The following is a 26,991-nucleotide window of genomic DNA, read 5'->3' on the forward strand; positions in this document are numbered from 1 at the left end:
TTCTTAAAAATAAACTAGAAAAAAAAGTCAGAATTTAGTTATCACTGAAGTCTACCCCACGTGCAATCTATGTTAAAATAAGGAGAAATTTGTGAATAGGTGATTGTGATTACTGTAACCTTCATAGGATCAGAAAGGAAAAAAACAACCTCTGAGCCCTTTTTCCTGAACTCAAAATTACACTGGATAAGATTCACTGATTTCTGTAGGGATGTCCATACCACAGTTAGAGGTGTGCTCTGAGTTAGGCCAACAGGCAGCAATATTCTTTAAGGGAAACTGTTTTCTTATTCAGACTTTCAGCTGAGCCTACTGCCAAAGCTAATCATGTTGTTTTTCCCCTAGAGCCCTGATTCAGTCAATTCGGGGGCAAAGATTTTGTATAGAATTTCTTCCCCAATTAAAGATTTCCACAGACTGGTTTCAAGTGCCTAATGAGAATGTACAGGGATTATAAACACACTTTCTTCTGGGTATTTTGGGTATGATTAATCCTGTTTCTTGACTTCAGAACACTAATATGTATATAATGAATTCTTTCTACTGTTGTCCTCATTTTCTTTAGACTTCAGGTATGAAAAAGGGGGTAAAAAAGAAGTTGATTAGAACTGCTTTTGGCATTAAACAATTGGGTTGGAGTTAGGAAAATGCTTTTGAAGGGATTTTTCTGCCACTGTTCACAAACTGCTTGAACTTACAAAATAGCCAATGAAGGCTTAAGAACCTTGTGGCAAATTCTCTGCTAAAAGCAGGTTTATATATTCCATTTCTCATGCTGTCACCAAAAGGGAATGTATGTATTCTTGCATTAACAGTTTAAAGGTAGTTTGAAGCACAGCTGCAGGAGAAGCAGTTATCAAAGTTATGGTTAAGTAGCCCATAGCTGCTACCTGTCCAACAGAGGTTGTGCACACTGTTTGTTCTGTTTCTATTTAAAAAGTATTTCATAATGAATTTAGGGGAAATCTAACAAAAGAATCTTGCATACAATCTTCATCTAAAGAAAGTAAACCTTGTAAACTTGTTACTATTGCTAGACCAGAACCTCTGAGTGAAAAACTATTGTGAAATAACTGAACAGTGTATAATGGGTTAACAAGATCAACAGAAGTATTGGATGAGTGTCATATATTCTGCTAGTAGTGAATGTATCATTGAAACACACATCGGCCTAGGAAAAGATTAAAAGAATAATTTTAAGTGCCTGTATACAGATACTTCCTCCTTTTGGGTGATAGACTTCCTTAAGGATAACATAGGAGGAAGTGCGTAGGATTAGAAAAGGTGTTTTCCTTTGAGGAAATGCCTTAGAACCCTTCCTTATATTCTTTTTTCTTGGGGAAAAAAAAAAACAAAACCAAACCAACCCCAAAAATCCATTTTTTGTTTCTATGAACATGCTGTGTATTGAATCAAAATAAGAGAAGGTTCTCTGTCATCTATTCTACCTGGTTTTTTCTTCCATTGAGCTATAACATCAGTTGACATCTTCTCCCAGTCTTTAGTCTAAGGACTAGAGTGAAGGAGAAAGTGGTTGTAAAATGCCTTACTAGCTACAGATGTTAATTTTTGTTCAAGGCAACTGCTTTAGCAGATCTAAGACAACTGTTCTGTTTCTGTGCACATATGCTTCTATTTTTCTCTGTATGCTCAATATTACAATTATGATCCTCAATTACTGTCACTTTAAAAAGTTAAACTGAATCCATGGATGTTCTCCAATTTTGCTAAGTCTAAAATTGTCAGCCAGTGCTTAAATTGTAAGCTCTACGTGAAACAAGTGCCCATTTATGAGTTACATTACACATCCACCATCAGAGAAACAGAGTGAGAGAATTTAACTGATTGCAGAGGGTAATTTGGTCCATATACTTTGTCAATAGCAGGTCTGAGGAAAATTAGCACCAATAATTATAATACTGGTGTAAGTCATGAATCTTATTAGAGTGATTTTTAGCGATTTAAGGACTGAAGGATCATGAATGTCAGGACTTCAGTAATATCCTTGGCTTTTAATAAATGGCATATGCTATTAGAATTTAGGATCTTTTTGCTTGCAAGCTTAATCAGTATCCAAGAACGTAGAACACACAATGATAATTTTCAAACTGGTGTTGCAAAATTAAGGATTCAAACCAAATTGAGCATGGATATTATTAGACTGTATTTATCATTAAAGGCAAACGTACTGATTTTCTCTACTACATTGTTTAGAAATAATTTTCTTTTATTTTCCTCTTGAATGTCTGTATATTTGTACTAGGTCTGGTTGAGGCATAGCTTATTTTCTCCACAGCAGCCCCCATAGCTCTGTGCTGTGTATTAGTATCTTGAAAGGTGTTGGTAACACACCAGTGTTTTGACTACTGCTGAGCACTGCTTGCACAGCATCAGCACCGTCTCTCCAACATTACCTCCTCACCAGTAGGCTAGAGGTGGGCAAGATCTTGGGAGGGGACGTAGCCAGGACAGCTGATACTCGTGGACCAAAGAGATATTCCATAACATATGATGTCTGCTCAGATAGACAACCTAAGAGAAGGGAGGAGGAAGAGGGGTATTCATTATTACAAGGTTTGTCTTCCAGAGCGACTGTTGAGTGCACTGAGGCCTTGCGTCCCAGGAAGTATCTGGACATCTACTATGCACTGGTGCAGCCTCACCTTGAATATTGTGTGCAGTTTTGGTCACCACAATATAAGGAAGCTATTAAGCTGTTAGAAAGTGTCCAAAGGAGGGCAATGAAGATGGTGAAGGGCCTTGAGGGGAAGCCGCATGAGGAGCAGCTGAGGGCACTTAATCTGTTCAGCCTGGAGAAGAGGAGACTGAGGAGAGACCTCACTGCAGTTACAACTTCCTCATGATGGGAAGAAGAGGGGTAGGCACTGATATTTTCTCTGTGGTGACCAGCGACAGGACCCAAGGGAATGGCCTGAAGTTGTGTCTGGGGAGGTTTAGGTTGGATATTAGAAAAAGGTGCTTTACCCAGAGGGTGGTCAGGTGCTGGAACAGGCTCCCCAGGGAAGTGGTCACAGGACCAAACCTGATAGAGTTCAAGTTCAAGTGTCTGGGCAATACTCTCATGCACATGGTGTGACTCTTGGGGATGGTCCTGTGCAGGGTCAGGAGTTGGACTCCATGAACCTTGTAGGTTCCTCCCAACTCACCATATTCTATGATTCCGTGATCACTTGCTGATGGGAAGTAGAGAATAAATCCTTTGCTTTCCTTTGCTTCTGCACGCAGACCTTGCTTTTGTTGTATTAAACTGCCTTTACCTCCACCCATAAGGTGGAGATATTTTCTCCTCCCCCATCCTGCAAAGGAGAGGAGGGGCTTTGTGGGCACCTGGCATCTAGCCAAGGTCAATCCACCACAGTGGGCTAACAAGGCACTGGGACTGCTGCTTCTCATACAGGCCCATAGAAGGAAGAGTTCATTTTTATTACACTATAACATGCAAGTAGTAGGTGATTCAGCTACCCAAGTATCTATTGCTAAATTAGTGTGTCAGAACACAAGCTGTCTAGCAAGTCCATGAATGCATTCATGAGACAATTTTCTACATGGAAAAATATGAAAATAATGGGAAGGATGCACTTTCTGAAAATGCTTCAACCGATAGAGAACTGAGATAAGCATTAGCATGGAATGGTAGTGTTTAAAATGCTTGGGATGGGATAGCACAAATAAAATCTACAGATTTTGAAAAAGATATAGTGATATCTCGTGACTGGTCTCAGAGAATGAAGCTCAAGGAGAACCTGCAGATGCTTCAGACATAATATTAACAGCACTAGCACAGAGGAAAGCTAGCAAGGGCACTACAACACAAGTTTGATGGCAACAAAAATTTGAACATGAGATTTCAAATCAAATATACAGCAGGAGAATTTATTTAGAAAGTAAATGTAGGTATAAATGTGGAGCACAAATTTAGGGTCCAAAGTGAGAAAAGGGAACAAACTGAAATGCACATAAGAAGGAACATGTTACTACTCCCAAGTAACAAGCAATAGGACAAGATGAAATGGCCTCAATTGCACCAGGGGAAGTTTAGATTGGATATCAGGAAAAATTTCTTCACTAAAAGGGCTGTCAAGCACTGGAACAGGCTGCACAGGGAAGTGGTGGAGTGACTGTCCCTGGAGGTATTTAAAAGATGTGTAGATGTGGCAGTTAGGGATATGGTTCAGTGGTGCACTTAGCAGTGCTGGGTTAGTGGTTTGACTTGGTGATGTTAGAGGTCTTCTCCAACCTGAATGATTCTATGATTCTTTGTGGTGTAAGAAGATAGAATTCATTAAAAACATGAGTATTCAAGGGCAAGTCAGGGAAAGAAAACTGTCTCCCACTGAGTGTAGTAGAAAAACTACTTGTTGGAGATACCAAGGAGACTGAGCACAGTTTTTCAGCTTCTTAGGTGGTTCTTCTACTTATTTCCAGGGATAGAGGTATTCACAGAATCTAGATAAGATGGGTATTTTCAAGGAAATGTCAATAGCTTATTATTATTATTAGTGTTATACTTCCACAAAGGTTTGTCCTCAATCCAATAACAGTCAACATTTCTATTACTAGTGACTAGAAGTCTAGAAAAATTATTATTATATTCATATGCCACTAAGTGGGTAAGGACTTCCAGCATACTGATGTCTTGTTTAGAATCCAAAAGAGATTAGACCTGACTTAAATAGATTAGAAAAGTTCTAAAATAAATTGTTTTAATAAATTAAATGTTCCAGATAAATGAGAAACTTTCTATGAAACCAGATTTGATAAAATTAGCATGTTGGAGTTGCCAGCATTATAAGTTCTCATGAACACATTAGACTAATAGCTGCCCAAAATAACAGACAGGTAACACTGATCCTCCCATCCAGTGGCAAAAAAGGCTCATAAACTCTTTTTAATGTATGTAATTTGTTTTGGTTTCAATCACGGGTTTATGAATGCATGAATGGAATAAAGATGCTGAGTTCCTTTTCTTGGTGCCAGCAGAATCCTTGCAGGCTTTATAGAGTTCTGCTAAACATAATAAACATCTTTAACTTTTCCAACATCGGTCCTTCAGGCACAAATGGTTCATTAGTATACTACCATTTACCTTCATCAGATATCTATGGAGCCTGCCTCAGTCTCACAGCAGGGCCCTTGCATTTCTTCTACCCTGCCAGGATTTCAATCTGTTAGAGGCTAACAAAACTGATTTATTTTTATTCTGAGTTTCAGGCTTCTATCTTACTGGCTTCTCTAGCTTACTGTTCCAATTTATAGATTAATTTTCTGCTTCTAAACACACAAGCAACAGTATGGTAGACACATTGGACTAAAATTTACAGGTACATGTGATGTTAAACATTGGCTTTGATTTGTCCACAACAGATGGATTTACTAGTTTCATTTGCACACACAAGATTTACAATAGTACCTCGCCCTGCCCATAATTTCTATATTCCTACTTTTGTAAGTTTGATTTAGTGTTACAACTGAATTTCTTCTTGCCTTTCTTTTTTAAATACATCAACTCTTTGACTACACACTGAAGTCAAATATTCCCAACTAATGTTGTCTCACATACATAATATGATACTTTTCTGGTATACAAACCCTAAATTTTGCATTCTCTTAGTCTTACAAGATTTGGGCTTATCCAATTTACACCTGCCCTTCAAGGATTTGTATTTCTTTTATTTCCCAATACAGACTTGATGTTATCTCTAATTTGATCTTGGATGATGCTGGATCTTTTCTCAACAGCTGCAGAATACATCTACAGTCGTTACAGTTCAGAGCTATCTCTTATAGATAAGACATTGAATTCTTTAGCTCTGTGATTTGACTGGACTCAGAAGTGTTTCAATAACTACTAATATTAAGCTCTAGTGTGATTTCTTGAAACAAAAAGCATTCCTTAGAGAGAAAATCCCTTTTATGTGTATAAAACCAGAATGAAGTGGTTTTCAGATATTTGGTGCAGCTGTGGGAATTACAGAAGCAAAAATGTAGACAATGAATCATCTGGCTGTAATCCATGATGTAACCAGTTTCAGACAAACATTTTAAACCCACTCTTTTTCTATTTATTTCTGGTTTTCTTCCAAACAATACAGTTTGTCCCAGACTTACAGATCTTGTTTTAAAGGGTTCCCTATCAGAGACCTGCACCTGTACTGGGAAGTCACCCTGCAACGAAATTTTGTGGGAGTATTACTGCTCTGGTTTGGCAGGTGTTACAACAGGAACAAAAGTTATATGGAACTAATTGTAGCAAGAAGAAATGAGATAAATGAAGGAAAGGAAGGGAAGCAAAAAAAAGCAAAAAAGGAAGGGAAGGAAGAATGGGAAAGAAGGGAAGGAAAGAAAGGGAGGAAAAGGGGAGGAAGGAAGGAAGGAAGGAAGGAAGGAAGGAAGGAAGGCAGGAAGGAAGGAAGGGAAATAGAAAGACATGATTCTCTGACAATATAGGGTTGCTGTTATGAAATATACTGCCAATGACACTGCCATTTAGATTTCTCAAGATACTTGTTAATATATCATACCATGACATCTTAAAAGACATCATTATAGTTTATCACATTGTGATTTGTAGAAAAATAGTATGTGACAACCATTAAAATGGAAACCATCATGACCTTAGTGTCAATGGGAAAATCACACACCTTTCATGTGTATATTCTCTGGCATAAACAAAATTTAAGGACAGAATTAAATAGTGAAATATAAATGGTTAAGCGGTTCTAATACATAAACCTGCATTCAGATTTGAATTTTTTAATAACACCCTTCTTTCTTAGAAGACACTTTCACCTGTGTGTGTGTGTTTGTGTGTTCTCAAACATCTGGGATAGACACAGCAAAATGGATCACTGAAGTCTGGGTTGAACCAGAGCTATTGGATCACTGAACTTGTGCCATTCCCCTGTCAAGATATTTACTCATCTATTTGTCAGATTACATCCCTTTCTGTATTCAAGTCACTTGGAAATTCTCCTTATTCTTATTTCATATTCACTGTCTTGCAACACCAAGGTTTTCTGAGGCTAATTTGACAAATAACTGGCTTTAGTACTGCCTTCTTCCAGCTTTTCCTCCTTCAGAAGGCTCCTGTGTATGGAACCAGCTATAACATGTGCTGTTGCTCCCGAAGAGGTGCCCCCCTAACATGCATCTGCTGGATGCATTTGGGAATAAATTAATTATTAATTGATCATTTTATGTTTATAATAGTCTATAAAAATTAAGCATTCTGCGGGCTTCTGACACCTGCAGTTTCACTGTGTCCTGCTCTGAGTTCTATGGAAGGAAACACAAAATTTTGTTCATAAACTGCATGTTACAAGGCTGAAACAGACACTTTAATGAGCATTGATTGCCTTTATTTTGTGTTTTCTGGACCACTAAACTGGCTTTAGTACCAACTCTTAGGGAATAATTTGTTACACCTAAGTTTTGTCATGTTTGACATGTTTCATAATCTTTAAAAAATGTTTGTCTTAAGGAGCCCCAATAGGACCAAAAAAGTATAAGTGTCTGATTGAGATATGCTCTTGAGCCAGCCAATAAAACTGCCATGGAAACCTATGGACTATTTTACTGATCAGCTAAAACAAGGCTTTTATTTTTGAGAACTATGTGTGTACCTGTTTTGATACAAGTTTCTCTGGTGCAAGCAAAGTTATCCCCTCTTTTTTTACCTTTTACCTTTTTAGATAGTGATGTTAGTGTTTCTATAAGAAGATGCCAAAGAAGATGTTGCAAGAAGACAGAATGAAAAGCATGAGTTCAGACGCTGACGGATGTGGGCAAAGCCTGTGGTGACAGATAAACAAATGAGGAGTTCCAGGAAGGAACAGAATGAAAGAGCTTTTTGAAAAACAAGCAAAGGGTGTGTGCATTCTGCGCGTGATTTGCAGTTCCTTACTTCATTCTATTCATTTCTATACTTTCTGTTTCTTCTATGGAAAAGTACTCTGAATCCACTCCCTCTGACAATGACCTTTATAAAAACTTTCATGCAAAATTATCCTTTATTATTGTTAAATTCCATTAGATACTTTTCAATTACTTCCCAGTCATTAACTATCTGAATCCAAACAATCTACCTGGTAAAATGTAAATGGGGATTTTTTCAGCCTGCAGACTGCTTCTAAGGGGCCCAGAAAACTAAATAAAAAAAGACATGCTTGCTGCCAAAGGGTTCAAACCTGTCATACAGCATCCTGCACTTGAAAATATGTAGAAGAATATATAACAAACAAAAAAATTAATATGCCGAATAAAAAAAAATTTCATCAATAGATGAAAATGATACCACAAGAAGCAATAGTCTTTTTACATTATATGAGGCATATCCTTTATACTTATTATTTCAGGGGTTTTTTTAAGTGCCAGTAGCTGTACTTGGCATTGTACAATATTCATACAGCCTCTAGAGAAAAGAACATGCATTGACAAGGAGACAGTGGCAAAATAGATGCTGTGCCTTGAGAAGCACAAAGGAAGTTATAAGTAGGAAGGTTGACTTTTTTCCTCTTCTTTTATCTTTTCTGGACATCATCAAAAAATGAGGCCTTCATTTTGAAGATTTACAATAGGGCATTTTAGAAAAGATCGCTTCACAGTTGTGACACCGTGCGAGCGAGTCACCAAGTTATGGGTCTAGCAAAAAACCTGTGGCTGGATTTGCATTGCTCGGCATTCGCACTGCTAATTGTCATCTCCACAAACACACAGCTGCAGTGCACGGCTGCCTCCACTAGAGGGGCCAGTTGTTCCTGCGTGATGAATCCATATCCAGAGCCCTGGTGAGTGGATCGCCTCCTAACACTGCCGGGGTAGGTGCTTCTTTTTTCTTATCTCTAGCAAACAAATAAGCAAGCGAATTATTTACCTTTGTAACAAATGAACAAACAGCTACTGGACTTCCGTGCACTACTTGTTTTACAAAGCCCTAGGAAGGTTCCAGGTCTGATGGCTTATGCTGCCATTTGGCAGTGGTAACTACACCTTGACCTCAGGTTATGCTCTAAGCTTAGAGTCTCCTCCACCTTTGGAGCTGAATTACTTATTTTGGGGTATATTGCAAGATCTGCTGAAAGAACCGTGATATTAAAGGCAGGATTTGGAGGATACCACTTAAAATGGCTTTACCTGGTTCTAGAAGTATCCCTGTGGAAACCAAGGTAGCTCCAGTGAGTGCAGCCTGGCTGAACATCTGCACGTGCAATAGCTACCCAGGATACCACAGTCAGAAAACACTTAGGATCACTTTTAACTTACAGGATTTTAAGTGATGCTATTTGCCTTGAGAAAGCTGTCAAACAACCCTTAGTTTATAATTATAGCTTTGCTTTGAGAAGCAGTCAGTTGTAAAGCAGCCTCGTAGACAGAGACATGCTAAGACTGTATTTGGGAAAGATCTGGGATATGGCCCAGACTTCCTCTATTTGTTCCATGTGCTTTTCCCAATCTGTTCTTAACTGGGCACCTGCTGCAGCAAATGAGAAAGCATAGGGGGAAGAGGAAATGGAAACATTGCAGTACAAAGTATGGTTAATAATATTTATTAATGCATGCAGAGAACTATTAAATTAAAAAAATTAATGGAGGTCAAAAGCCAGCTTCTAATTCTCTTCAGGCAAAAGAAAGAATTTATTAAAAGGCAGAAAAGGTATCCACAGAGAAACTTTCCCCATTCACTTAATGCACATGAAATATAGACATCATCTTGACATTCAGTTGCTGAAAGAGAGAAAAAGAAACCAAAATTAACAATCAGACAGTTAACAGTAGCCATATTATGGGAGGGGGAACAAAATCTCAGCACACTGTGTTCCTAAGAAATATTTTTACAGAACCAGCTTTTCATCATACCATATCTTCAGTACAGATAATCGTGGCAGGGCATTATTTTGCACACTGCAGCTAGCTGAAAATCTGAAGACAGGATATCCAGCTCTTCTGACTGTATGGATCTGACACAAAAAATTGGAACATAGAGGAAAAGAGTCAGAAGCATGCATCAAACATGCCTTTTGTTACTGGAGGCATTGTTTTCTGCTGACAAAAATATTTGTTTAAATTTTCACATCAAGACAAGATCCAGGTGTAGTTGATCAAATAACCTAAAGCTGCCTGATAACTAAAATAAATTCCCAGAAAGCACCTCAAGTATTTTTTAATTTTCTGTGTTCTGGAAACATGATTCTCAATATGGTTCAGCTGCACAACCTGTGAGAGGACAGAAGAGGGAAGATGATTGAACCAGTTGCTACATTTTACAGAGAGAGTTTGCAGGGGAAAAAATAATAAATATGTTTTAAAAATGTCACTGTTCTACTGCCACTGAAACCAATTACAAACCTCCATAGTTTTTTCACAGAGATATGCATAAAGGCTGGGCACTGCTTGGATCTTGCATGAGCTTTTGAAATAAGAGATTTGTAAAGGCTTTGGACAGGCCCCTCTGCACAGAGGTGAATTTCAGGCAATAAATCAGGACAGTTGTCTCAAACAGAGGATTTTAATTTTTTTTTACGTAGCCTTCCCGGATTAAATTCTTTGTTCTTCACCAGTCTTGTTAAAATCTGACATTATTTCCCCTGGTATTAACCCCCAATTTATCATTTACTCAAGACTGCACAAGGTTTCATCCTGGGAATAGGCTTTTTTCCTTTATCCATTTCCTTAAAAACATAATTATCATTTTGTAGGAGTTTGCTGTGATCAGAGGTGTTCCTGCCTTCTTGAACACGCAGGAAGATGAGGATCTTACATTCTAATTATAATTACAAACAATTAAATGTGAGACCTGAGACTAGGAGCAGACCTTTAAGAGGCAAGAAACAACTGCCAAGAAATAGAAGGAATTGCAAGGAGCGCTCCAAGTTCAGTCATGTATAAAATTTACAACACAACTGAAGGGCAAGTCTATCATTTTCACTTTCTTCTTTGGCTTGTATTATTTAAAAAGTTATGTTTTAAATCCAAAAGGATAAGGTCTGCATTCATTGCCTTACAACATCCTTAGCAGGACCTTCTTTCTTGAGCTCAGCACTGTGCTAGCACAGGTACACAGCTCCTGCTCTGGAGCTGGCTTCTGCCTTGGCACTTTAGAGTGCAGGAGGAATATTCCACTACGTAGGCGTCTCGTGTAGGTATATGAATTTCTCCCCATCTTTTCAGTCTCTCTGAATAACCTCACCCAAAAACACTGAACTGAAGGCTATTATCTAGCTAATCAGCAAACAAAAGTTTTTCCACAAAAATTATTTGAAGAGGTATTCATAACAGGCTCCCTGCAAATATTCTAATCCAATCTATTGTGTAAATATTACAGCTGGGGCTGAGAGAGAACGCATGTGCAGTGTAAGCAACGATAAAGCCAGAGCACCAGACTGGATGCGTGTGGCTGTACACACAATGGAAGCCTTGGACAAGGGCAATGGGAAACTGCTGGTGTCACCAGTGATGTCACGGGTGTTTTAGGGCACAAGGAAGTGGTCTGAAATCGTGCCTCTATGGCATTTGTTAGAAAAACAGTAACTCTTGGGGGTTTTCTGCTTCTGCAGCATTGTGCATCATAAAACCTCTAGATTATACATAATTTTTATATATTGGGTGCTAATTCACAAATGAGGCATTTTTGCACTCCCATGGTTTATCAATATCTGAAAGTGTAACATCAGATTAACCACCCCAACCAAGCTGGTTTTATTTTATGTCTCTTTTCCAAACTCTGATAATGGCATGTGTCAGACAGTGAGATTAATACCATATCTCCAAACAATACAATTCATTAGTATTTTGTGAATATTTTGCTTGGCTTTTGTGTAGTTTCAGTAAGCAGTGGCAAACTCCTACAACCTGCTTTCCAGATAGACCCTCTGGCAAGCAACCATAGGTTGCAGGGAAAAATAGCCCGGGAACAAGAAGTCAGGCAGCAAAAAACTATAGTAGAGGAATGTACTCTGTAAAGGGACCACTTTTGTCCTGTGTCCCAGTTAAAGCATACTCTTCCTAGCTGCAGTCCAGAGACAGGATGTTTCTGCTCCAAGACACAAAATATTAAGTGTATCTGACTTTTTGCATATGGCATTGAGAGCAAGAGGGATACTTGTGTTTTACTGCCAGTGATACAAAAAAATACACAGAGAAAGGAGAGACCAAATGGGTCACCCCAGGGCCTGATGGTGCTGTTGACTTCAGGAGTCAGAGTTATTTCAATAGGCCCCTGTACACAAGAGCTAGTGCCAAAAGCAGAATGCACATTCGAGCTTTGGAACCTATGAGAATATGAAACCTGAGTTTCATTTCTGAGGGATGCAAGGATTGTCCCTGTTTTGGACAATGTACAGAGAGGAGAAAGACGGAGTAAAACATAATTCCAAACTAATTATATCTGCATGTACATTGATTTTGCATGTGTATGAATGTGTGTGCAAGCTTTCATGTTAAACTGCAGGCTGTGAAACCATCCCATTTCATTACACTGGGACATTATTTTAAAACACTGTCTTGCTCTGGTTTTGAATTGTATAACTCTATCATCCAAATAAAGCAAGGAATTCATTAAAGAAAGCATAAATGTAAGGAGGAAACATATTTAGTCATCTAACCCAAGATCTGCGAATACAGTACTAGTGAGGGTGTTAGTCTTACTCATTCTTTCCCTCCTACTTGGGTGTGTGTTTTCCATTAGTCCAAAGGAGGAGACATGTGGGATGCTGTGTCTGGCCTCAGAGCTGTTACCACAGTTCATTGCCTTCTGCATCAGCTTTGCACCCTCTCAGCTGGGGGGTTTGTTTCTTTGACAGGCCCCCAGCAAGATCGCAGAACTGCTTAGTATGGGAACAGCCCTATAGATCAGTGCTGCACCTAAACAGGGCATGGATTACTCTGGTGCAAAGCAGCTTGTGATAAAACATTGGATCCATTTCAGATGTTTTAATGTACAAATGTATTAACAAGTCACAAAAACAAACCCAACCAAAACTATAGTTTTGGATATTTGCTTTATATTTCAGTTTTACCAAATATTAAAATACTGTAGCCTAGCTGCAGAGTGGAAGGTTTTGTTGCTGTTTGCTTTGGATTGTTTTTTTATGTAGACTTTCTTATATCTTTGTCTTTTCTCCCCATGTTAAACCTGCATTCTCAATAAGAAAAATGTAAATCACATAATTTTAAAAATACTTTTCGTCATAATGTTGTCGTGGTTTAATCCCAGCTGGCAACTAAGCCCCACACAGCATCTCACTTACTCCCCCTGGTGGGATGGGGGACAGAATCAAAAGAGTAAAAGCAGCCCTTGATCGTGGGAGAGGTCACATTAACAGCCTTCTTCAAGGTTTTAAACACCTCTAACAAACCTAGATACACCCCAGTCTGTCCCTGATGACCTTTTTTTTTCCAATCTGTCTAGTCCTGCCAGACTAGGAAGAGTTTCCCATTCAGAGTAAAAAGTCCTTACATTTTGACTTTTAATTCTCTACATCCCCAATAGTTTCTCATTTTATGTTGTCTATAAAGTTTTGTAATCTTATGTTCTATAAAAGCATGTTTATCATCTAATGATTATCTGATGGAGTGTGTCCAAAGAAGGGCAAGGAACCTGGTGAAGGATCTGGAGCAAAAGCCTTATGAGAAGGTTGTAGACAGGTGGAGGTCGGTCTGTTCTCCCAGGTAACAAGCAGTAAGACAAGCTGAATTGGTCTCAAGTTACACCAGGGGAGGTTTAGATTGGATATTAGGAAAATTTTTGGCACATAAAAAAGGCTATCGAGCGTTGGAACAGGCTGCCCAGGGAATTGGTGGAGTCACTGTCCATGGAAGTATTTAAAAGATGTGTTGATGGAGTGCTTAGGGGCATGGTTTGGTGGTTGACTTGGCAATGCTGGGTTAACGGTTAGACTCGATGATCTTAAAGCTCATCTCCAACCTACATGATTCTGCAAGTGTATGATTCTAATACGTACAAAGAATTCCAGCATTTTTTTAATTATTTCCAAGTTAAGTATTCTTCCCTGGCTTTCTTTGGTATAGACATTTATGTAAGCTGCCCTCACTTTTTGACTTTATGTACTTCTTCGTAATTAACCCACTCTCTCTGAACCAACTACCCATACACATGTGCACAAACATATATCCTTACCTTCAATCATTTCTTCGTGTCTTCAGTTCCTAGATAGTTTGTTTTATTTGGTTTTTTCCCCCATCAGGTAGTGGTAAATGAATGTTATTAATGTCAGGTCAAATACCTTCTCTCTTTCTAAATTGGATTGCCTATGACAATGGAAATTTCATCTGTTTAATTTCTTTTTCATGGTAGAGTCCTTTATTGCATTAGTACCTCTCCATATACAGGGAATGAGTTACAGGTTAATTGGATACTTTTGTTGTGACAGTTTAGTTGTCTACATCTGGATTTTGGCATTGCCTAATGAGTTGTATGAATTTCCTTCTTTTGTTCTCCAGGATTAGACTACTTCATTTTTCATGTATGTCAATTTGCTTTTTATGAACTTGGCAGATAGGCAGCACCAGAGAAGGGAAATAAAGTGATTTTGTGATATTCTTTACACACCTTTGCAAAAATGGCTACCTACCATCAATTGCCAGCTCTGCAACCTACTACTTACATAAATGGCCTAATTTTAAAACAGTAATTATTATTGTTGGATATCTAACATCTCCCACTAAGTGAAATGAACTTGAATTCTCAGATCAAACAGAATTACATAAAAACTCCAAGGTAGATGCTAGAATATATAACTGAATCTAAGCAGAAACCTCAGATATACCTATAAAGTAGCATCACCATATTGATGTTATTTTTGCTTCATGTAAAATCCTTTTTAGTGAATAGATATAAATACTTACACCTCCAACACTGGTGTGTTAATGTAAATTATTTCTAAATAATAGTCACCAAAATATGCATGTCCATCGTAAGTGAATTTTAAGATGATATAGCTGCAACCTTTGTCTGTATCCTTTTGCAATGATTTGTAATTGCACTTGACACATTAAGATTTGTTAAACGAAGTTGAATTTTTTTCCGTTTATAAGCAATAACAAAAGTGTTTCAGATTTCTTCATTTTTATTTATTAAAACTGTCTTTCATGGGTAATTTTTCAGTTATATTCTCAGTTCTGCTTCAGATTTGAAAAAATACTCCTAATCAGGAACACAACTTGCTTGATGCGCCACAGCAAAAGAGGCAGACACATCAATATGAGTATACAAGTGATGGTGAAAAATAAACTGTAGTATGTTTTCCCTGTATACCTGTTTGATGAAACATTTGTTGAATTATGTTTATCTAGCCTGTTGGATTTGTTTATTTTTTTTTCATAGAAAATGGCTAAAATATCAGCAGGAAAAATAAGAACAGGGATTTTAATAAATTGCATTGTTCAAATGTAATCTTACAGGCAAAGTCCTCTAAGGTATTTAATAAAGTAGGCCAGAGAACTCTCCTTTGTGGATAAAACTCTGTTGCAACTTCCAAGTTGTTGGTGAGATAGATCTATTACATTATTAGCTCTGGGGTAAGGTTTCCCAGTGCTGCTAAAATATGCTCAATTTAAATTCTGTGTTATATCACCGGGTCTGAATAATTTTATATCTCTATTTTACTTTTAAATGCTTAGCTGACTCATGTATTCTAAAGTATTATAAACATCTTTAAAAAAAAAGGAATATAAATCTTTATGTTACCTTTGTTTTTTATTACATTTAACTAGAATAAAAGTAGGATCAAGGCCAAGGTTAAAACCGGAGGTTGCACTATATTTACATTTTGTTCAATACCAGCACTTAAGAACAGCGGCCAAGCATTTAAAAATAGGCTGAAGGGGATGAAGAGATTTAGAGGGGAATGCCTGGCTGTCTCAGAAACTACCTGGTGAGTCATGGTTCTGCTGCTGTGATGAGCTCTGGGCAGGGAAATTGGTACAATTTAGCTCAGGGAAGGGAGACAGCAAAATACAGAGGCAGAGCAAGGCTGTATTTCGATTATGTGAAGAAATTCTCCCCACTCTGAGCTGCATCTACAGAGCCTCCCAGGACCTCTGCAGATCAATAAAGGACAGTGACACCAGTGTGCAGGTTTCTCTGGCAGCACTAGCATTGTCAAGGGCAGAACTGGTCAGTAGCTCAGACACTGCCTCCAAGTCATCCATCTGCACCTTTTCTGAGAAGTCCCAGAGGGTAGGGACAAGGCAAACTGTTCTGTATGACCATGTTCCCATACTCTTGCAGACCACTGGACTGTAGCACGCACTCTGGGAAACCATGCAGTGAGCAATTTATGTTACTTGTCCCCAGAAAGGCAACAGGGGAAGGCATATATTGTGCCAAAGAGCCCTGAAACAAAGGCAATCTCATGAATTCATAGTGTTGGATTTAGGAAATCTTAAAAAGTGAAATATTTTTCTTTGCTTTTCAATACAGATGGATTTGATGTTGATGGGAGTGGCACTGGTTCTGACAGAGGAAACTGTCTTCCTTCAATACTTTCAATGTGGATTATTCCCACAGAGACTGTTTTCTTCAGGTAGAACTCCAATCCTTCAGAGTAAACTAAGCAAACCATGGTACAGCTGGTAAGAAAAGGCTACATATATCCTGGCTAAACATGAACTCAGGTAAGAATACTACTTTCTTAGCCGAGATAATTCTCACTCTCAAAGAATACATTTCAGCCCTTTTTCTGTACTAAATTATTCCAGATTACTGCCAAAAGATGGCTATACTTCTGATGAAAACAAACAAACAATCAGAAGGCTAATAGCTAAAATACATGTTCAGACTGGGTCAGGTAAAGTGGCTTCTGAAAGAAAATCCCAACCAAACCCAAAACCAACCCCCCAAGGGTTGGGGAGAGCAAGAGAAGCTTGCTCTAAATCCAGCTGCCTACATCCGGGCTCCTGACCCATGATAAACATGAGTTCCTTCAGGATTGACACTAACTTTCAAGTCCAAAATACCCCTGCTTTATAAGTCTATATCAAATGGAATAAAGGGCATCTTATACTTGAGTAAAAATGATGTAAGTTCTCTCTTACCTTATACTTCATGTTGTTATCACATAATAATTTTTCACTTCCTGCGGCTGCTAGTGGTTAATTCAATTTTTTTTTCCATCTCTGTCTTTTTTCCTCTTTGTTTGAAGGGGCTCATTCACCACAGGCAATGCCAGTTTTGAGTCAAAGTGTCATTGAAGCCCACAAAGTCACACATTTTGAGCTGGGAGGTGGGTGTGATTATCCAATTACCTTTTGACATTTCCATCATCTCCTTTGGCACCTAAGTACAATAAGTTGGGCATTTCAATATCTGCTCATCCTCAATTTAAACCTGTTTTGAAAATACAAAAGAACCTTAAGTGATCTGTCCACAGCATTGAAATACCAACCTTAGTGGATACTTTGAAAACTCAAAGGCTTTACAAGATGAATAGCAAACTGTGGATGACAGCTCCTGTGGAGCCATTATTGAATTGCAGCAGTGATGACTACATTGCTTTGGATTTAGATAAAAGACTCCATGCAAGACAAATGGTAGGAGGACATCAAACAGGACTGTGTCCATGCAGTGGCAGAAGCAATCCAATTGAAGAAGCTGTTGATTTCCCCAAAGTAACTTACTATTTCTTCTTGAGTAATTTATATTAAGAAACTAAAGATTGTATATTCATCTTCTATTTACACTCTTCTCTAAAAATACTGCTTCTACTTGTCAAATATAAGACTTGTTTAAATTATTTTCCAGAAAGGAAATACCAGTATAGGAGCTTGTCAATTATTTTGCATCTGTGTTTTATTTAGCCACAATATCACTGTGTCTAAACGTTATAGACTGAGAGTTACAGTCAATACTGATCAGGTAAAGAGATTAGTCAGCAAATCAATAAAATACGTACCAGCAGGAAGCACTGTACACTCAAGACAATAATGAATACAAAGGGCTCAGATAAACATCATAACCTTTATTTAAATGAAAGGTGATTCTAGAGCATTTCCACTATGCATAAACCTTTTGGAGTCTTAGTTTGCTACACAAGCATAATGTGGATCTTGAATTCAAGTTTCAAGATGTGCCCTAAAGTAGCTTTGCACAAAACCCTAGGATTTGGGGTTTACTGACAGTTATACGGGCTGTACCTTGGAAAGGATACAGAATGTTTATTTAACTTCTTGCAGAAATTCTACATTGACATTCAAGTCTTGCCATTCACACTTACTGTGCCTTAGTGGTCTACAACATTCAACAGACCTGGATCACTCAAACGAGCTTGATTCATAGGAATTTAAAGAGGGAGATGTACCCCACATTGTGTGCTCCACCGGGGAATGATCATCCAGCCTACAGGGCTGGACGACAACCTTTCCTGGCAGATCTGACTGAAGTGTGTTTGATGCTGTCAATGGGTCTTTAATGCACACTGGTTCACTCCACAGATTCACTTTTATTTGTCTATCATAACAACTAACAGAGAAAAAGCCTTATTCTTTTAGAGCACAACCACAAATGAAGGTAGGCATTTAGTTTACTGTAGCTTCTTAAGTATATTTGCAAAATGTGGGCATTTTAGGAATTAAGTGGAGATTAAATGGAAGAGATTAAGTATATGCATACACATAGAATGGCATAGACGCACAAAACAATCCTGGTAATTCAGATTTTTTTCTATCTGCCCTTTTTGTATCCTGTTTTGAACCACTTCACAACTTGCTATGCTAGCTTTCTATTTTAGATCAGGTCTAGTTGTCATCCTCATATTTTCCTCAGCCTGTCACAGGACATTTTTCTCTCTGCCTGTCTTTCTTTTCTCCCTTTCTAATACCTTTTCATTCCCAGGCCCTTCCTATTAAACCTAGAGTAGGCTAAATTAAATTAAAACAAATAACCTTCAAAGAATATGTCCCTCTTTTTCTTATCCTTCTATTTATCCCTCCCACACAAGCTGCATGACAGACAGACCGTGGTCAACTGTCATGAGAAATTTTAGCTGGGATGCCACTTTGCCAGGAGGCATGGTCCAAAATCCCTCCTCACCATGATACAGCATTTTCTTGATGAAACTTCTATCCAAATGGCCAGGCATATAATTTCCTAAAACCATACGCAGGTTTAAATGACATTAGAGCAGAAGGAGTCTTTAGCCTGTCATCCTCTCACAATGACAAAAGGACTCCCAAATCCAAAGTGTTTTGGGAAAAAACCCTGAGCAGCAAATTTTTTTGCAAAATCAGGAAACAGATCCCCTCCACCCCACCTTCAAATTCTTGACTAATTTAGTGTGTGCGAGTCTCTGAACTCCTTGCAATGATCTTGGTCCCAGGAGGAATTATCTGCATCTGCTCCTTTCCTTTCAGGATACTATGAGCAATACAGCAGAGAATCTGAAAGCTAAGTTTGTTCTGAGCAAATTCATTGAAAAGAACAGGTTTCAATAAGCTAAACTTAAAAATAGCTTCAATAGTGTCTAATCTGTGATTCCTGCTTGGCACTGATAATTAGGACAAAAAAAAAAAAGACAGAAACTAACATGATTGATCTCAGTGAAAACAGTTTTGTTTTGTTCTCTTGAAGCTACCCTCAGAATTCTACTTTGCATGATTACTTGCAGTATTTTTCCATCTTCATTTTTACTTTTCAGAATTGGCAAGTTTGTCTGAGACCCAAATAACTAGCGAGTTCAATTGCCAGCCTAGGGATAAGATTCAAATGAAATTATTCTCACTTACTCTTTTTCACCCACATCCTGATGGGAGCAAGACTACCTTTCTCATTACATAGTTTTTTCTTTTAATTATCTCCTTCCTCTGGCTGACACAGGAAGCACTTTGCCCCTGGTTGGCACCTCCATGGCACATCCCTTGGTGAGCCAGTTGGAGAATGAAGAAGCAAACTACCTCCCTCACTGAAAACATCACAGTAGTACATACGGCTTCCTCGACTTCACATGAATTTATGGCTGCTCAGCATCTCAAGAAAGCAGGCCACAACAGCAATCTTTATGCCTTTATGTAGTCAAAAAACCAAAGAACTTCAGGCTCAAGGTGCTTTCTCCCCTGTAGGAAATTATATGTGCAGAACATCATCTGTAGGGAATCCCATGGTTTTCCTCAACATCCATATGTGTACTGCTCCTTGAACATGAGGAACTCTAAGGAGAATAAAAACAGGTACCCTCTGAATCCTTTTTTAAATAATCATTTGGAAAGGAGAAATTTGTTTTATTTCCTACTGCAGAGAAATCCATCTCTTTGCCCTCTCCTTTTTATTGCTCATTTTATTGGCAACATTCCTCTTCCTCCTAAAGTAAATTTCTGATGTGGATTTTGTCTTTTGGATTCATCCTTCCTGCAGATTCTTACCTGATTAAGTTCTTCTGATTCAAAGAACTGAACAGAAACTCCCTGATGGTGATAGGCTGAAATTTCTCTGCAGTTTTCTCGGGGGGGAGGGAAGGAAAAAAAAGAAAGGAAAAAAAAAGAAAAGGGAAAAAGTAACCTCCAAACCAACACCACCCCTACTACCCCCAACTCAAAAAATAAAATAAAAGGAAAGGAGAAGAAACGAACCACCTCAAAGCCAGTATCAAATGCAGGTCTCAAAAGCATGTGTTGATTCCACAGTACAAGTCACTTTAAATCCCCTAGTCCCTCATTTCCTCTCCCCAAGAGGAATCAAACCAGAGAACAGCTTACATTGTCAAGACCTGGGAGCTTGTTGTAAGAATAACTAGTTCTTGACATTTGAAATTACTGTGGTTCAAACATTTTTTGATCTTTCTTATTAGCCCTGTGTCTTGAGAAATAAAAATATGATAATCAGAAAGTACATAATTGGGTTCAGGGTATTCTGTGGTCACCCTTGCTGGCTCTGGAGATAAAGGCACTTTGAAAGATTATGCGCGGATATCTGGACTTTATTCTGCACAGTTTCTGAAATGACAGATCTTTTTTCTTAATTACACTGGCTATCAGTGTAACACCTGTAGTTAACCATTCTGTCCTGAGGAATCCCTTCTGATACCTTTTATTGTTCCACCAGACACACGGCAGCAAAATGGCACGTGGATGCTGAGACGTTTATTCCCACAGACACGGAGGCTGCTTCAAATCCCCACGACGACTGTTTTACACCACCGTGTTTCCACTGCCTCCAGGCTCGGAGGGGCTGTCTGCAGAACTTGCCACCACACTTCACAAGCATTGTGGACTGGAAACTACAGTTTTACAAAGTGTTTGGACCAAAATGTTTGTGCATTAGCCAACACTCACAGCTTCTAATTAGATGTTTTTGGGAGCAGCACTTCATGGCTGGGCCAGCCCTGTGGATCCCCAGAGTTGCCAGTGCCATGGGGTGACACCAAGCCCTACTCCATGCTGCCTTAAACCTCTTCCTTCAGGACCCTTGCTGCAGCAGAGGATTTTCCACAAGCTGGGTTTATTGAGCTGTGTTATACAATATATACAGCCCCACTGCAGCCAAAACAATCTGTCATTTTTAATTCTTCCTGTCACCTCATTAGGTATATAGCTAAAGTGAAAGTAAAAAACCCAAACAACGAAAAAACACCAACAGCAAAACCCAGAACAAAATGTTTCCAGAACTCCTTCTCAGAGTTTAACATAAATATCAAAGCACCAAAGATTCATTGACCAAACATATGTGACTTGGTGCTATATATAACAAAGTGACATGCAGAATGGTCTCAATAGGCATATAAAGCAATTAAAATAACGGTGCTTCAAAGCATTGTACTATAGCATAAAAGGTCATCTCTATAAACATGAAAAATACAACTGTTTTTTTCCTGCATACAGACACACCAATACCTAGCTAGAGGTTCCATTCTAAAAGATAATTTTTAAAAATCTCTGGAAACATGCCATGCCCCATATCATTCTTCCTCAGACCATGTCTTTTCATCAATGGTTAATATTTTAAGTGGACACAATAGGAAATGTTATTGAGGCCAAGTATATGTCAGAAGACAATACAAGTACAAAATATTTACCCCATGCATACACATGATAGTGAAAGAAACCCTGGCTAACGTTCTGTGAAAGTGAAAAGCCTATCTTTGTTTTCCTTCTAGAGCTTGCTTATTTTCACATTAACGCATTAAAGTTGTATTCCAATGGAGACTGCAGAGTCTACATTTTGAGGACTCTGATAATTTTTGCAGTAACATTCTGAGTTTGTGATAATAATGTTTATGCACAGATGTAAAGAATGTGCTGACAGATTAAAAAGGAGTCAGCCAGTGTTTGCACAGTGTTCATTTTTATTTAAGGGGAGGGAAAAAAAAAAAGAAGTACTGCACCTGGTTGTGAACAAACAGCTTTTACAGAAGTGGAAGTAGTGTGGTGTATTGCAACTCCCTAAGCGCTCCCTGCATTAATTCAAAAATTCAAGTTATGGGCACATCAGAGAATCACAAGCTTTTATTTTTGCTGCAATTACAGAGTTTGACTGGATTTCCTACTAGTATTAAAAGGATTCTTAGCCCAGACAGTAGTATTAAATATTAAGTAAGAAAGTGTTAAAAAAATGTTCATTTATTGCAGAGACGATCCTTGCTGTGGAGACCCTTCTTCCTTATGTATTTAGGCTATACACACATTTTAATTGTAGTTGGAAGGCTGTAATGCCCCCAGAGGTGTCTTGAAGGATAGTGAAGGTACAAATGTAGCATATGGCAGTAGGTATCTGCTGTTTCTTAATATGCAGCTATGGTATTTTAAAGCTAATTGATGTACTGAAACCTCATATTTTACAATGCCAGAGCATGGGAAGAGATAACAGGTAATGTCATTTTCTCTCCAGCTGATCAGAGAGACTGCCCTGATCAATACCTACAGAAGTATGCAGCAGCTACTGCTGGAGGAAGCATACTGATTCAGGTAGAAAAAAAAGAAAACACTCATGAAGAGAAAAGGAGAAGCAGCAAAAATATTCAGTTAAAAGAAATATTAATTTGGAAAGCTGAAGCATGCAGCTTGAAGTTGCAGAAACCTGCAACTTTACAACAGACTCCACAACTGCAATGGGTAACCTCAAGCCATGCCTCCCTTTTCTGAAGGATTTGCCTTTCAACCTAATTAGAGCAGGAGCAGAGAGATCAGATGTTCCTTGCTCTTTTTGAAAAATGACTGGGAAAACTCCATGTAATCAGGAGGTATTTATGATTTCCATTGACTTTCAATTTTCTTGGTTCATCTGTTCCCTTTCAGAACGTTTGATGCTAGTCTGTTCTAAACTGTATGTTGAATTTGCTTTAATCAGGTGTCTTTGTAACAGGCATTAGGTCATTTACTTTTTGATTTTTTTTCTGTGAAAATACAGGTTTTCTTAGTTTCAAAAATGTCCTTTGAAGAAACCTGTCATATTCCAGGAAGAGGAAAAGAAAAAAAAAAAGGGGGGGGGGGAGAGGGAGAGTGAAGAGGGAGGGAAGCGGGGAGCAAACTTGTAATTCTGTTTTTTCCCCACAACAGCAGTGGGGAACTGTGAAATTGTGCACAATTGTGAGCAGCACCCTTTGTGTCCATCACTGCCCCCCTCAAGCTCCTTTCTCTGGTGATCTGGGCTCATGCACTCAAGCTGATTAACAAAGGCAGAGCTTAATATTCAAGTAGACTACTACATATACTGGCAAGCGCTAGATCAACCAAATGCTCTTTCTAGTTTTACACCTTTGCTGCCCTGAAACTCTCAAGTTTCCTTTCTCCTGTCCCATACCTGTTCTTGAATTTAGAAACCCAAACTTAATGTTACCTCACTCCCACCCCCAAATTTCAGCTCCTCATCCAATCCCACCTTTCTGCTGGCAATTTCAGCCGCTTGAAACTCCCTACTCTTGAACTCTCTCTCCATAAAACCAGAAGTCCTGCTTCTCACAAGGATATTCTAAGTGGCACATTTAATGAAAAGCCACTTAACTGGGGCTCTGTGGTGTGGAGCAGAATCTCACACAGTCAGTGGGTATAGTTTGGCTCAGGTAGGCTGAATTTCCATTCAGAACGGCAAGTCTGTCTCCAGTACCTGTAGAAAGAGCCCAGGGTAAATATGCTCCTAAGCTCAAAGCCTAGCAAGCCTCAGTGAGGTGATTAAGTCAGGTCTCTGTTTATTTACCTTCCAAGTTTATTTTAAAAGAGTATGTTAAACTAGAAAGGTTTGCTGCCATACTTGGCAGTGAGAACTTCTATGAAAAGTCTCTGTCAAAAAAAAATATGGTCCCCTCTAATAAACATGTCTGCTTTTTAGAGGGAACTCTCCCATATATTTAAGGTTCAAAAATAGTAGTAGGTGCTGAACACCATTGAAAAACAAGCCATAAACCATCTTGAAAATATATTTTAATTGTTCTAATACATATTTTTAAGATTAATATCTCTTCACTTTCATTCTGAAGCAGTAGGATCTGTGGTACGGTTTGGGACATGGAAAGAATAAATTGTGTAATGCCAACAGAAAAGGTGCTGAGGTAGCTGGTAATTGACAGAGTTAATGAAGTATGTTAAGCAGGTACAATATAGATGAAGTTGTCCCCTGCAGGGTGATTGGCCACTGGGGAAATAATGTGACAGTTGTCTTTGTGTTAAAATAATGTGGTACTCCTTCTTTGCCAGAGCCTATCTGCAATGAGAGATGAAAGAGGTCTTGCAAGGATACCTAGGTCCTCCTAGAGCAAATACTGTGCTTGAATCTGGCAGGTAAAGGACAAGATAAAGAGAGGGTAAAGAGTATAATGGCTGTCTGTAAAGCCATTAGGCTATTTCCTACAACCCACACATGAATTATCCACTATTGAAAAGTAATAATTTGACACTGTTTTCTATAAGCCTCCCTCATATACTACAATGCATTGGTGTTGTCTGGGAATGAATGGAAACTGAATTTGGCCTGCCAATTTTTCTGGAAGTTGATTATTTTTAGATATTGTTTTAATAATTAGCTAACTAGCTTCCAAACAGTACAATGGATTTAGACAGCAAAAGATAGGTTTTGAGAGTAATATAGATTTTGTATTATTATCTCCTCCTAATGTATGTGATTATTACCATTGAAACAGCAGGGGAAATATCAAATGGAAATAGAGCTCAGCCTCTCAATTTTGCTAAGCTGTGTGGTCAGCATTGGTTCCAAAAGAGGCGTGTAGAGTGTGTAGTAATGAAAAATCATTGATAGCATCAGTTTGGTGTCTAAATAGTCTATTGTGCTATTCCAGTATTGTTCTCACTAAAGCCATCTCAGAAGAGTGGCTAGCCTTCCTTGGCCATCAGATCTCAAAATATCCTGAGGCTTTCTTGATTCCCCCAGGTGCTGACAGCATGTTCGTGTCATAGACACATGAAAATTATACAGTATTTTAACTCTTAAAGTTGACATTTTCATATTGATATTTATCTGCTTATAATGAGAGTGAGTGAGTTGTTATTGGACACAGAGATCTTTGAGCTTTTCAGTGTGGTTTTATTCTTGTCAACATGTTATAAATCCAGGAGTTCTTCTAAGGGCTCTTAGTGGGAGCGATATTTGGAGAGAGAAGTGAGTCTGCGCAAACATCTCAGAACATAACCTAAGAAAATATTTCTAAGCATCATACAGCAAATAATTTTTTAATTTTCAAAATAGAGTAAGTTGGAAAGATTAAGTGGAAATATTTTTTCATTGTAGGATTTAGATTTACAAAAATCATAATCTCTTTCCCCAGTCTTTCTTATGGCTGTAAGATTTGTATAGCCATTTTTATGAACATGAGAACATTCTCAACAGAGCTTCTTACTATGTGAATTGGAAAAGCAATCCCTTAAAATTTATCACAAACCACACTTTAAAACATTTTTGTGCCCAGAGAATCTCAGGTGATGCCATTAAGATAGCATAATATTTTACAAAATACCAGGAGATCAACTAGCAATTACCTAAAGCATTTTTCTTGTATCTACCCAGATTTGCCTTTTGGGAGTGCTAACTCAATAAATAATCACTATACGTAAACAAAATATTGGCTATAATTCTCAAAAGAATTTGGAATTGTCTTCAAAGTATTTTGCTTTGTTTGACAAAATACTCTTCGGGTGTGTACTGATGGACAAAGCTAAAGAGCCAAAGAACAGGAACTTGATCCATTTGAAAGCAAATAGAAGGCTGAAGGAAACAACTGCAAAAATATTCTGGTACTCACTCAGAAAGTGCTGACTTCCTGCTGTAGGTCACCTCACCTGCCCACCTTGTACCGCAAAATAGTGGAATTAAAAAGTGCTGGTTCTCTGTGCTAGCAAGACTTTTCTCTTTTCAACCCTTGTATAGGGTTGAAAGAATACGAGAAGACAGGACAGACAAGACAGAATACATTTTGTGTGGGGTAGAGAGCTTGTATCTTACAGACTGCCTTAAAAATAAAAGATGCCATAAGCCCCCACAAAATCAGATCAATCAAATCACTCCTAATCTAGTAGTATTAATTAATAAAATCTGAAATTGTATTTTATATCTCAAGGCTTTGTACATATATCCACATGATACCACTATCACTAACTACAACTGACACAGTTGCAAACTGTGCATGAATGAGATGCCCAAATGCTCAGGCTAACAGTGTATCTCATACAATGCAATGCATAAAATTGTTCAGTATAATGACCATTTTACAAAGTCTAGCCAAAGCAAGAGACATCTCTCCCTCCCTTTCATCTCCTCCTTAAATATACTACCTTTCCTAAACCTCTATGCAAGTATTTGAAAGACAGCAAGTCTGAGCCAGTTGTGAGGGATTAATTGAACTTACAAGGGGATTGTGCTGAGTGTGACATCTCAATTAACTTACTTGTTAAATAGGTAATGGCACTTGACTGTTAAGTTGTGAAGGAACTTGTTAAATGGATATTGCTACTTATTTAAAGGATATGGTCTATGGTCTAGCTAAATAATGAGGTCTCCAAATTGTGTAGAAATCTAAACAG

The 26,991-nt window shown here is 38.3% G+C and overlaps 1 long non-coding RNA gene across 2 annotated transcripts in view; it reads right to left on the reverse strand.

Annotated features, from left to right (window-relative positions):
- Nucleotides 1-9,550: 9,550 nt before the first annotated feature.
- Nucleotides 9,551-26,991, reverse strand: part of LOC116786367 — a 71,704-nt gene continuing 54,263 nt past the window's right edge. Inside the window, exon 3 of one of the 2 annotated variants that reach the window (XR_004356895.1) lies at nt 9,551-9,744. This is a non-coding gene — a long non-coding RNA (uncharacterized LOC116786367). Of the gene's footprint in view, nt 9,745-19,946; nt 20,181-26,991 lie in introns of those variants that run through there. The other variant, XR_004356896.1, reaches the window with a different exon arrangement.

This window comes from Chiroxiphia lanceolata, chromosome 4 (assembly GCF_009829145.1).
Source record: "Chiroxiphia lanceolata isolate bChiLan1 chromosome 4, bChiLan1.pri, whole genome shotgun sequence".
Classification (NCBI taxonomy): domain Eukaryota; kingdom Metazoa; phylum Chordata; class Aves; order Passeriformes; family Pipridae; genus Chiroxiphia; species Chiroxiphia lanceolata.